The sequence below is a fragment of the Heliangelus exortis genome, chromosome 3 (assembly GCF_036169615.1).
Source record: "Heliangelus exortis chromosome 3, bHelExo1.hap1, whole genome shotgun sequence".
NCBI classification, from domain to species: Eukaryota; Metazoa; Chordata; class Aves; order Apodiformes; family Trochilidae; genus Heliangelus; species Heliangelus exortis.
The window spans coordinates 11,302,805-11,314,847 of record NC_092424.1 but is presented as its reverse complement, the minus strand read 5'-3'; the positions used below and the strand labels follow the sequence as shown (position 1 = coordinate 11,314,847).

Below are 12,043 nucleotides of genomic sequence, written 5' to 3'. Positions count from 1 at the left end.
ACAGAATTTACCATCAGATGTGCAACAGACTCATTTGGGAGAATTTTAAAGAAGTGAAGAAAAAGTTGAGAAGGAGTATCATCCAGTGTGAATGGCTTTTATCAAAATCATCTCTAAATGCTAGGCAGAGTAAACGGAGGAGAATTAAGACTTCAGTCAGGGCCTCGGCCTCAGGGCAGTACAGGGAAGGCAGCACCACAGCCCCCGCGAAAAGCTGAGGGAAACCCAGCAGGGCTGTGTGCTCAATTACATCCCCAAACAACCCCAAGTTGGACTCAGTCAGCATCCTGGCCCTCGGCAGCATCTCAGCAAGCCAAAGCATTTTTGGCTACCTGCCCACTCCCAATTTCCCTGCAACAGAAACGGCTCCTGTCACCCACCAAGGAGCTGACCACTGCCGGCACTACACAGACGCATTTTTCTAGCCTTTTTACAGTAGGCTTGGAAACCTATCCATCAATGATAATTTTCATAGCATATTCAGTCTAATAGTGGGAGGCATTTTCAAGATGCATTTTAAATAAACACGTAATATGCAGCTTCATACTGCAAAGATCTTTCCACACCAAGTGAAGGGACGTAATTGCGCAATGGAATTCCAAAAATCTTCCTATCAGATGCTTCTTCAGGCAGAGACAATTTCTTTCATGAACATCAGATAATTACATTGACTATGTGGATGTGTTATTTGTGCATTGATCGTGACAGTTATAGCAAATAAGAACATTACATTACATTTTCCTCCCTCAAATCTTACATCTATTGAAAATATAATTCGGTTACTCAGAATCAGTAGTAACATCCCTGAGTGCCAAGGATTTGCTTTAGGGATTTACTGGTATCATGCAGGTATTAACAAGGTCATCAACATTAACTCAGACACTGTATCTAAATTCTGTCTACTTCCAATTTTTATCTAGAGTTAATGAATGTCTCTGCTTCAATAACAGATCAAATAGAAAGTCAGGTGCAAGTTATAAGTCCATATCAACCAAGAGACTGATGAAAAGGACGACAAAATATAATTTGAGTACAGAAAACATTTCATTTTTTGTCTTAACAGATTGTTTTGATTAAATGACACATAAAAATGAAGCATGAAACTATTAAAGTATTATCAGTCACCACTTAATGAAATTATAACACCACCACTCGTTATGTAACCATGCTAGAAATTCTTAAAAAAACAAGACACAAGCATCTCCAAAGAGTAGCTGTTATGTTTTACCACCCTCAATAGTGACAGTAACTAATTTTTTTTTAACTACTGTATTTTCTAACATATTAATATACAATGGCAGCAATGGTCTAAAAATTATCATTGAGAACTATTCCACAAATTACCATCAATCACTGGTCTACAAACTCAAGGAACTACTTAAAGGCTTTCACTACTTAATAGACTATTGCTACTAAATCATGAGTATGTGAACCTCTCAGATGCTCATTTAGTACTAACATCTACTATTTAGTTTTTGAACTCCAGGGGCTTATTTTAAACACGGCATTACGTAAACCCTAAATGGAGCCACTAGCCAACCAACTTACACTCAGTGGGAAGGTGACTTCCAATCTCTTTATTTAAGAAAACAGAAAACCTGCTTATTTGAAAAAGCATGTCTAACTTGTTGAGTTAAAAAAGCTCCATGATCACCCAGTAAGTACCATTTTGAACTCTTTCAGATAGAAGATAAGACACTGGTCTTAAAACAGAGAGAGAACTAAATAGATTGGTTTCAACCTATTGATTTTCTTTCAGCTAACTAACCACCTCCAAAAATTTACAGGTTCCAGGATCCCTATGAAGTATTGTAAAGGATCTTAAAAAAAACAAACAAAAAACTATGAGCAGTCCTGCACCTCTCCACCCATTTCTACCAATAAAGCTGGACTTCCTCAGAACCAGATGACCAAGAGGAAGAAGCAGTGGAAGCACAAGCATAAATTCAAGTCCCAGTCTGTAACACCTCATGGGCTTCTAGCTTCATGACCAAGATGACTGACGGAAGGAAGTAAGGAAGAAACCACAGACACTGAAAGGCTCATGGGAATGGATGCCTCTCTCTCAGTCCAAGGAGAAGAAAGCAATTAACAGATTAATCAGGAGCTGCAAAAAGGCATAGTCTGATAACCATGTGACTAGGAGGCTATTAGTTTTATCTAGATGAAAACTTGTCAAAAGACCTTTACTACGCCTGCAATCTGGAAGGAAATGCAAATGTTGCAGGCCATATGGTTAGAGGTTGATGGGAAATCACTTGCTGCCTGGGAAGGACAGAAGAACAGGTAGGAAAAGAAGCACTAGTGTCCAGGCTTCTATCCCAATGGCCTCTACTCACCTGCAGAATGGCTGAGGCTGCTCCTCCTTCAAGGACACCATCTGGGGCATCAGCAGCAGTGGGAGAAGTCCCACTGTGCACCCAGGAAAGTGGGAAGAACACCTACAAATGAAAAGGAACAAAAAGTAGAATTAAATTTAGGCAAAGCTCACTGGAAGCTAAATCCTAAAAAAAAAAAAATGAAAAAAAAAATGTCTGGAACTTTAAAGGAAATCAAATCATATATTCCAAGCTTAGGAAGTGTCATCACGTGTGCTTTTAATAAAATGGAAGATTTTATCCCAAAGGCATTCCTGGAAGCACTCCAAACTATGAACAGCTATATGAGGAATTCACTTTAAATATGAACCAATCTCATGAATAACAGACACAAATTAACAAGAAGAAAATATGAGAAAACTGCATTCAATAAATTAAATCAGTATTTATGAACTAACATTTCTACACCCATGTCATTTTACAGCAAAGCACTGATGTCTGTGTAATTACTTTATGCCTTCTAGGACAAAACCAAACTAAAACCACACATGCTGCATCTGGAAAAAGTCAGGACTTGGGGAAAAAGCCAAGTGACATTTGTTTATATAAATATTTTCCCCTCAATTTCCAATATCCTATCATGCCAGAAGAAAATTATAGAGGATTACAGTGCACCGAAGCGACATCCATTATGGCATAATATCATTATCTGAGCCTTGAAATCTATCACCATAAAGAACTAGACACATGAAATTACCAGTCTAAACTCTATAACAAAGAATGTAGGAGTTTGTTTATACCACTTGTAATTTTTTGTGTTTAAACCAAACTCAACTACTAATCTTTTTTATCTGCACTATAAACGTTCAGTAAATCTATTGCCAATAATTAAACAAGTATACAAAGAGAATATTTTCTTCCATGAAAAAGGCAGCTGGATAGCAACATCTTAATTAAATTCTGGATTCTCTATTGAAAAATATTACATAAAAACATCTTAATCACCTTTGACAATCAATCTCACCCTAAATGTTTAAAATAATTAATCATGTTGAAGACATATGAGTTGTTTAAAGGCTACAGTCATAAAACCAATCAGGTCTCGCATTTATAGATCTATTTAGAATTAACACAAAGGCATTTTTTTGCATGAATAGTTTCCTGCAATTTCAGAATCCCAGAACACAAATTCAGTTATGAAACCAATTAATCTTTTAAATTAGTTAATTATCTCTCAGATCCAACAAACAGGCAATTGTAAAGTACAACAGAAGTAGGAGGCAGAATGAAGGCATTTGTAACTGTGACACTTCTAATCTACTCCAGAGGAACAACAACTGCCCTTCAGAACTGGCAATCTCCTCTGTAAGGCAGAACCCCAGCAGTAAGGCTGCTCCTGTTGGAGTGTTTCTCAAGTCCCTGGGTATACTCAGTTTGAGATTTGCACATATTTGAGATCTGAACATTTTTTTTTTTTGCCCATTTACTTGATTTTGCTAATTTCCTCTTATTTTGTTTACTCAGTGCACTTCTTTTTACCTGGTGAGGTTTGCCTCATCTATCACTATTCCCAATTTACATGGATTGGCTGCATATTCCCAGGAGACCAAGGCTTTGGTCTTTACACACTTTCCTATTAACAGAACCCCAACCTCTTCCTCAGGCTCAGATAGACCCATGAAGTTTTTCTTTTGCAGATGGTAACAGCTCACTTTTTGGAAATCTATATCAAGATAAATGCAGCCAAGATACAGGGTATTTTATCAATATTAAAAGCAGTGTCAGCCTATTCTAATCCAAAAAGTCATAAAATAGCCAATTAATACTGTTTGCAACCCCCTCCTGCAAACCCATTCAACACACTGAGCTTCAACTCCTGATTTTGAACACATTTCAGATATTTGTGTCTATGGGTTGATTTTTTTTTTTTTTTTCTTTTTGAAGCTCAGCCACAAATGTCATGGATATTTCCCAAAGTTCTAAAAGAAAAAGTAAATTGTGGTGAAAGATGATATAGGGAAAAAACACACCCTGAAATAATGATCTGGGTTGATCCTAATTTCTCATAATTAAATGTAATTAACATTATTTACCTTTGAAATCATATTTTAGTTGCTTCTAACTGGAAAACCAAGCCCTTTAACCTAGCATTCTTTGTATGTCATCCTAAGCCTTTACTATTAAGGGGAAAAAAAAACCTACCACAATTCAGTGATGTCAACTTGGATATCTACAAGGAAATTAAAGGAGAGAGGCAATACTGGCGTTTCTTGTCAGGGCTGAAAAGAAGTTGATAATTTATTCTATCTTCCCAGGCTTCTGTAATCTGCTTGTACCTCTGCTCTAGTGCTTTTAAACTTGCTGCCAATTCCAGTCAAAGAATTTGAAATACAGAAAAAAGCTCCTAAAAAAAAAAGGGGGTGGGGGATGTGGGGGATTTAGGGGGTGGTGTTAAAATGTTGTTCTATATTTGAGAAAAATGAGAAGGGTAGACACAGTGTTGACAGCAAACACACAGAAAAACAGATTAGAATGCAAAGAAAAAATATTCAAGAAAGGGAAAGTTTAACTTGTAGTTCTTTTTTGGACATTGAGTAATTTTTATACTAAACCTATGTTTAATGCCAATAACCATGCCAAAGCTGAGAACATGCTGCAATGCTGCTAGACACTTCACAAAAACTTTGCTATGAAAAAAAAAACCACCTTAAGTTGGCTAAACATAGGGAGAATGTATGTAATTGTAACTATATATAAACCTTGATAGTGCCATAATAATGCACAGGGAGAAAGTAAAAGCTGCTGTGTGGAAGAGATGCTGGTGGAGGAGTTGGGAGAAATTAACCCCAGAAGACAGTGGAAAGAGGGGGTGAGAGGAGCTGGAGCCATTCAGCCAGCAGAGGAAAGAAACTGGAAGCACTCAGCATTAATTGTCAGATGCTTTAAACTGCTCCTACTGCTGCTTGAAGGGGAAGCTTTAAGCTCTTTATGGCTCTTTTCCAAAGCTGTTTTTGAAGGTGTTTTACTTCAGGGATAGAAGCTCAAGTGTCCTCATTAGCTCAAGCAGCAGCTTTGTCAGTCTCCAAATACTGTACACTGACAAGTAGGAGATGATTACTTATCCATAGGCTTTAAAGTTAGAACTGGTAACACCACATGAAAAAAAAAAAGTGAGCACACCTTCCTAAATGAGTCTTTAGGGAGGATAGTTTGGAAGGAGTTGTTTCTTGGAAACACCTCCTACAACAAAACATTATTTTTGTCCTACTAAAGTTCTCTTGTTTGTGAGACATGGAAATTTTTAAAAATAGAAATGCCGTACTTCTGCAAGATTTTCTTAGCTTTAAATTAGCTCCATGAATTAAAGCATTAAGCACTTCATGAGGCAACAGAGATCAAACTTTTTAAAAAGGCTTTATGATATCTTTCATCTTTTTTAATTTAAAGCAGCTATCATCATTTTAATAGAAATTAAGGTTTAGTCTGCTGCGCAAGTCAGGATTTTCACAGTGACAAACTGCTAAACTCTCTAGCCCTTTCAGTGAACCAGAAAAACACCAAAAGTTTGCTGAGTCAAAGTAGGACATTGATGGAAAGCAGTGGGGAAAGAAGTACAAAATCCCAAAAGTGGAATAACAAGAAAAAGCTCTTGCCCTTACTCCATATTTGTTGCAACATAATTACTTGGGAAAATTAATTTTTGATACCAAATTTTTGGGATCTTTTCCTCCCCCAAAATGTAAATACACGAGAGTAAGTTTTCATCTGTATTTAGAGACTTTTTGTTGAGAGACTGAATTTCTTCAGACAACACTTCATGATTACCTCTTCTACAGTTCTCAAACAAGTCAAGAATTTCCCAGTTGGACCTTAAAATTGAAACCTAGTGAGCACAAAAGAAGAGAAGATGCTAATAATGTTGTATGCCAGGTGAGACACACTACCAAGAGCTGTTTTCCTCCAAACTAAAGAGTCAGTAGTATGAAAATCAAGCTGTATTCTAAGGATCAGTAATTTTATCTTCCTCCTCTAAGGTCCGAGAAGATTGCAATAACCTTTCAAAAATATATTTAAATAATTTTGGAAATCTGACATTTTCCTGCAATACTGTTGTATTGTAATATCACTATTAAAGCTATAATTTAGTGCAGCATGTATCAATAATATTTTTATGTAATAGAACACTAAAATTTGATGACACTAAGAAGGGAGCACACTAGGTTAACAGAAGATGAAACTCAAACATTTGCTTCATGGGTATCACAAATTCTGAATTGGATGGTGTTTCTATGAGCCCACAAATCTTTAAAAGAAGCAAAACCCTTGAGGTTTCACTTTAAAAGCAGTACTGACAGCAGTGATTAGTGTTTATATTCAAAGGAAAGAACAGTGTGATCCAGGCAATGCCTTCCTGTCTGACCTGTCTGACCTGCCATTCCGAGCACACCCTGGAAAATTTCCCCTGCAGTAAACACTGCACCTTTTTCAGCCAAGCAATAGATACTGCACATCCTCTTTCTAGAAAACCTGTGCAGTTCACAACTGTGGAAGAGGGCATAAAAACTTGCAATCATGTTTAGCTGATGTTGCTTTAAGAAAGAAAATTCACTTTTATTTCAAAAACAAAGTCAGTGGTTTTGTGTCCAAGGCAGAATGTGAATGCTAAAATGCAAATATACAAGCAAAAGTTGTGTTTGGAGCATACAACTTGGTCATCAAGTGGAACTATTTTATTTAAATCACAAGTAAGAAATATGTAAGCTCCAATTTCACACCTTACCAATTCAAGCCCCAGGATTTTACTAAAGTATCCCATGCAAATAATAAAATTATTATTATATATATTAAAAGTTGAGACAGTGGCTGCTATCTGCTATGGTTTGGGCATCTTTCTAAAAAGACCCTTGATTCTAATTTTGAAACTACAAGTGGTAGAAAAAAATTATTAATAAGAACTAAGAAGGTGACAGATCTGCTGTACTTACTTTCATCTTCCAAATCTGTGCCCCATTTAAAGGCATCTTTTTCTCCTGTTACAGAATTCTAAGAGAAATAACCAGTAAGACTTCTCTTTGTACACCAAACATACCAATGTTGCCTTACAAGGTAGAATGAACTTTTCCAGTTCTGAAGAAGTCCCAAGCATATCTAGAAATTTTTCCTAAGACTAAACTAGTTGTCACTGGTAAGGTTCTTGAAAAAAATAACAGGAAAGCTCTGAAAGGGTATTATTTAATTTAATTTCCTTGAAATGTATTCATAGTACTGAATGGAGCAATGCATACAGAGCAAATAAAAAAACAACAAACCACAAAAGTACAAGTGCACATCTATCAACAATACCTTAAACAAGGTTTAGTGACACTGTCCTGAAAAAGCAAACTATGCTTTAGATCAACCTGTATTTGTATGCTAGACCAATAATTAGGTTGTGAGTATTCAAGCAGCATTATTATTATCCAGACATGTTAATCCTTTAGCACTATAATCACAATCCAAACAAAACCAGAAAAAGGTGACAATTGAACAGCAAGGCAGAAAGACAAATGGACACTCTCCCTTCCAAAACAAAGTGCAGATGCCACCCTCAGATTACTATTGTCTCACAGTGTCATTATCCCCAGCCCCTTTTTAAGCTAAGATACCAAATACAAATCTTGGCAATACATTTCCAAACCTAGACCATTTTTCACTGATTCTGTTTAGTAACAGCTTTATTGGTACCCATTGCTTACTTTCTGTTTAAATTGGACAGAAAAATATTTGTTTTCAATGTACATAACCCCTAATGCACTTGGAGTCACTCAGCCAGGCACACATTCAGGTTATGTCATTAAAAAAAAAACAAGACCAAACAAGAACAAAGAACAAAACAAACAAACAAAAAGCCCACCAAAACCCCAAACCAGTGTGTCCTTATTAGTGGCCACACTGAAAAATTTAACTGCAACACTTGATTACTGAAACTAACAACAAAGAATAAATATCCATTTTTAATACAGACCGTGGATAAAAAGGAGTGGAAGAATTATTCACGAGCATGTAATTGCAGTGCAAGATTACACTGATGACATAATACTAAAATTGTTACCTTCTGAAATTCAAGATCCCTCTCTAGTCGAATCAGTTAAATTGCAGTAGAAGTGAAGCTGTCAAGCCAAACCAGCTGGTAAGTATGTGTTTTGGTACAGTATGACAGATGACAGGGCAGTCTGACTGTCCATGCCCAAGTGAAAGACAGCAGAAGTCATCAGTGCAGGAGACACTGGCTGGGGGGATTCATCTCATGTTTAACAAGCCCATGGAAAATTCAAGCACTGGTTCAATATTACAATTCCTCGTGAAATGCAAATTTCTTCCAGAAATACAACACTTGGAGTGAACTATTATTACAAAGCCTTGGAGAAAAATCAAAATGCAAGATGATGTGTTCTACTTTAAATACTTGATTTGGGGATTTACGTGGTTGCCTTGGCCTTACTAACTGTACTGCCCTGCATTAGCTCTGCCTCTCTCCCGCCTCTGGAACGGTCCCAGCACTGGGAACGGCAGCCGGGATGGTCTCAAGTCAGACTTCCTATGGTTCACCACAAAGCAACTACCCTGTGGTGAACCGTAAACTGGAGTGCTGTGGGGCTACCACAGTCATCCAAGGCAGGCTGCCAGCTGCTGGGGAGTTCTCCTTCCAGTTTCCCAGAGACACATCAGAAGGAAAGCAGAGACAGCACACCACGGATCAACCTGTCAAGAGCTCATTCCGAGCTGTGCTCTTCCAGTCTCCCAGTCAGGTATTTCAGAGAATGCATGGGAAATCCTCCCCTGTCCCCAGTTCCTGTGCCCAGGGGCACGATGTTACCATTCAGCATCCAGTGTGCTATTCTTTACTTAGGTAAACACTGAATGGCCATGGTGGAAGGCTGACTGCTTGCTTTGTCCAGTTTTTGAGCTCTTTCAGGTGAAAGAAGGGAAAAGTGCCCCTCTCCCTGGAGGCAGGTAACCATGCCCAGCCCAGGGGAAGCTGCAGCAGTCCCAGGAAGAGACCAGGCAGGCAGAGACACAGCAAGCCAGGATCCCAATGCACAGGAGACCCCTGAGAAAGCAGAGAAGAGGTGAATAGACAAGCCACAAGTGTGAGAAAGACAGGACCATTAATCTTCGTATTTCATCAAGCACATGTGAGTTCCTATGGTACACAGGTTGACTTTAGCATTTTTTACTCCTACCTGATCTGTTTTTCAAAGGAAAACCTGGGTGTTTTGGAAGATTCACTGTAAGCATGGAGAATAACAGTTCTACATCAAGGCATCCTCATCATCAAAGCCATTGCAAGAAGTACTAAAAGGATCTTTGCTTCTCTTTCTAAAAAATTAAAATTCCTCTGAGGACATATTTTGACGTTAAATCAAGCAATTCTTTATCAAGCACACGTGCTTCTCTTCTATATTCTGAAAAAACTAGCTTGAGTGCCCATAGAATAAAGTTTGACTTTCAATTTAAAGTTTCCTTTGGATAGAATGAGTTTTGTCATTCAAGATGTGCACTGCACTTGGATATTTTCCACTGGTTATTGCATATAAACCATCTTGCTACTAATCTTTTCTATTTAATTTCCCTGGGTAAAACTATATTTGTCATTTTAAACTGGAGGTCAGACTGGATGGTATCCTCTGGCCTAAATGATAAGAATTCAGTGTTTGAAAATGCTGTAACCCAAAAGGTCACTGAATTATACAAACCAAATTCCTTATCATACCAGGAGTCACTAATAAGCCTATTGGAACTACTACTCCAAATTTAAGAACTTTCAGAATTTCCTTACAGACATTGTAATCCCCACATTTTAGAATTATATCCAGGAAACAGAAGACTGTACTTCATTAATTTCTGCTATTTCAGATTGAAACCTGTTACAGGCAGTACTACACTCTCCACATTTGTACTGCAGCACAATGTAAAAGATGACATGATTTGCAACTTAATGGGAGTCAAGCAGGATGTCAAATTAGCCTTGAGCATTTTCTCCATTGCTTCTTGGCTCATCTTCTCAATAACATCCCACTTTGCTGCTGAAAATATTTCTCCTTTCCTGAATATTCTTCTAAAAACTTAGAAACTAAGAACTGAATGATGAAATGTCAATTAAGCTCTCAACAGCTACTGGTAAGAAACCACAGAAGTAAGAATTTATAATTAATGAAGAGAGTTGCATGAAAGAACAAATTTTAAGGACATATTAAAAACAAAGTGCCAGATTTCCCTGAATGATGCAGTTCCCAGCATGTTCCCACTGCAAGCCACTGCTAGATCTGTCTCACAGTCTGAGTCAGAAAGTTCTAAGAGGCATAAACTGTTCTTCTGCATCCTAAAAATATGACATTTAAACGTGTCTGTTTTAAAAACAAGAAATTCAGAAGTTCTGAAACTGCACAAATCTGCAAATGCTCCTCTGTGCACAAAAAAAAAAAAAAAAAAAAAAAAATCACTACAAGAGAGACTGGATTATAAAAAGTAGGAGATAAACTAAGTTTCAACAATTATGAGTTACCAGACATAAAATTCTATATATATAAAATGCAATGTGTATATACATTTGAAGTTGGAAAATCTAGGGAAGGAAAAAAAAAAGATGGTGATTCTCTGCAAGGGAAGACCTCTTATTCCAGCTCCAGCATGCAATGGCTAGTTAGATCATCAAATGACCTATTAATTACATATGTTCCTGCAGCTGTATCTCAACATACTTTCAATCATTCAGTTCATTAAATGAACAGTTTGTTATTTTCCACCCCCCAGTAATTAGGGGTGAAATTCTCACTTCTGCTTTCCTCTGAATTATACACAGTATAGAAAGAAAATTTCAGCTAACAGCTTGTTAGGTAATTCTGATTTCTCTGGATACATATAATAGTCTTCTTGCACAATTATCCAATTCATAATCACATGGAAGTGTAAATATATATATGCTATTTACTGCCACTTCCATAACATTCACTAACAATACAAAACACCTACTCTATCAACATAATGCCATGCCCTAGTATACAGGTACACTTACATTCAATTTCCTAGCATTTCCTATGCCCCTTAATTATATTTATGCTGCTTTTCAGTATGTTCCAGTACTTCAGCTTCAGATGCATCTGAAATGCTGCTTCATTACATTACCAGTTGGTTAAAGCAGAATTATTAATTCCTCAATATTCCACAGGAACAAAGTGAATAATTGACACAAATACTAGAGAAAACTCCATCTTCTTTACACCCATTCTCTCCTACCCTGCTTAATAATATTCAATTCAGGAAGCACCTCTACAACTCCCATTACCTACTTAATCATGTATGAAAAGAATTAGATTGTTGTGGTAAATTAGGGCCAACAAAACCAATGAGGAGGCTACAGATCCCCAAAATCAATGCAAAAAAATCAAAGAGCATCATCGCAACAAAGCAGAAAATCCTTTCCTCAAGCATACACACAAGGTGAGAAATCTCCAGAGGAGAAGCCTTGCAATGATGCTTCTGATCAGGACCTCCTGCTCAGGAACTGATAGTGGGAAACACTGCTCTGGTGTGCAATCATTACTGGTCACAGACCCAGCCACAAGGGCACTCTCTTGCTTGCCTTTATGATGCAGAGCACACATTCCATATAAAATATTAATATTAAAGCTTTCTCAATGTTTTAATATACAAGGAAAGCATGAAAACAGACTTAAAATTATAGA

At 37.2% G+C, this 12,043-nt stretch overlaps 1 protein-coding gene across 1 annotated transcript in view; it reads right to left on the bottom strand.

Annotated features, from left to right (window-relative positions):
• The window catches only part of CRIM1 (cysteine rich transmembrane BMP regulator 1), a 157,966-nt gene that overhangs the window by 104,306 nt on the left and 41,617 nt on the right, over window positions 1-12,043 (bottom strand). The gene's annotated exons all lie outside the window — the stretch shown is intronic.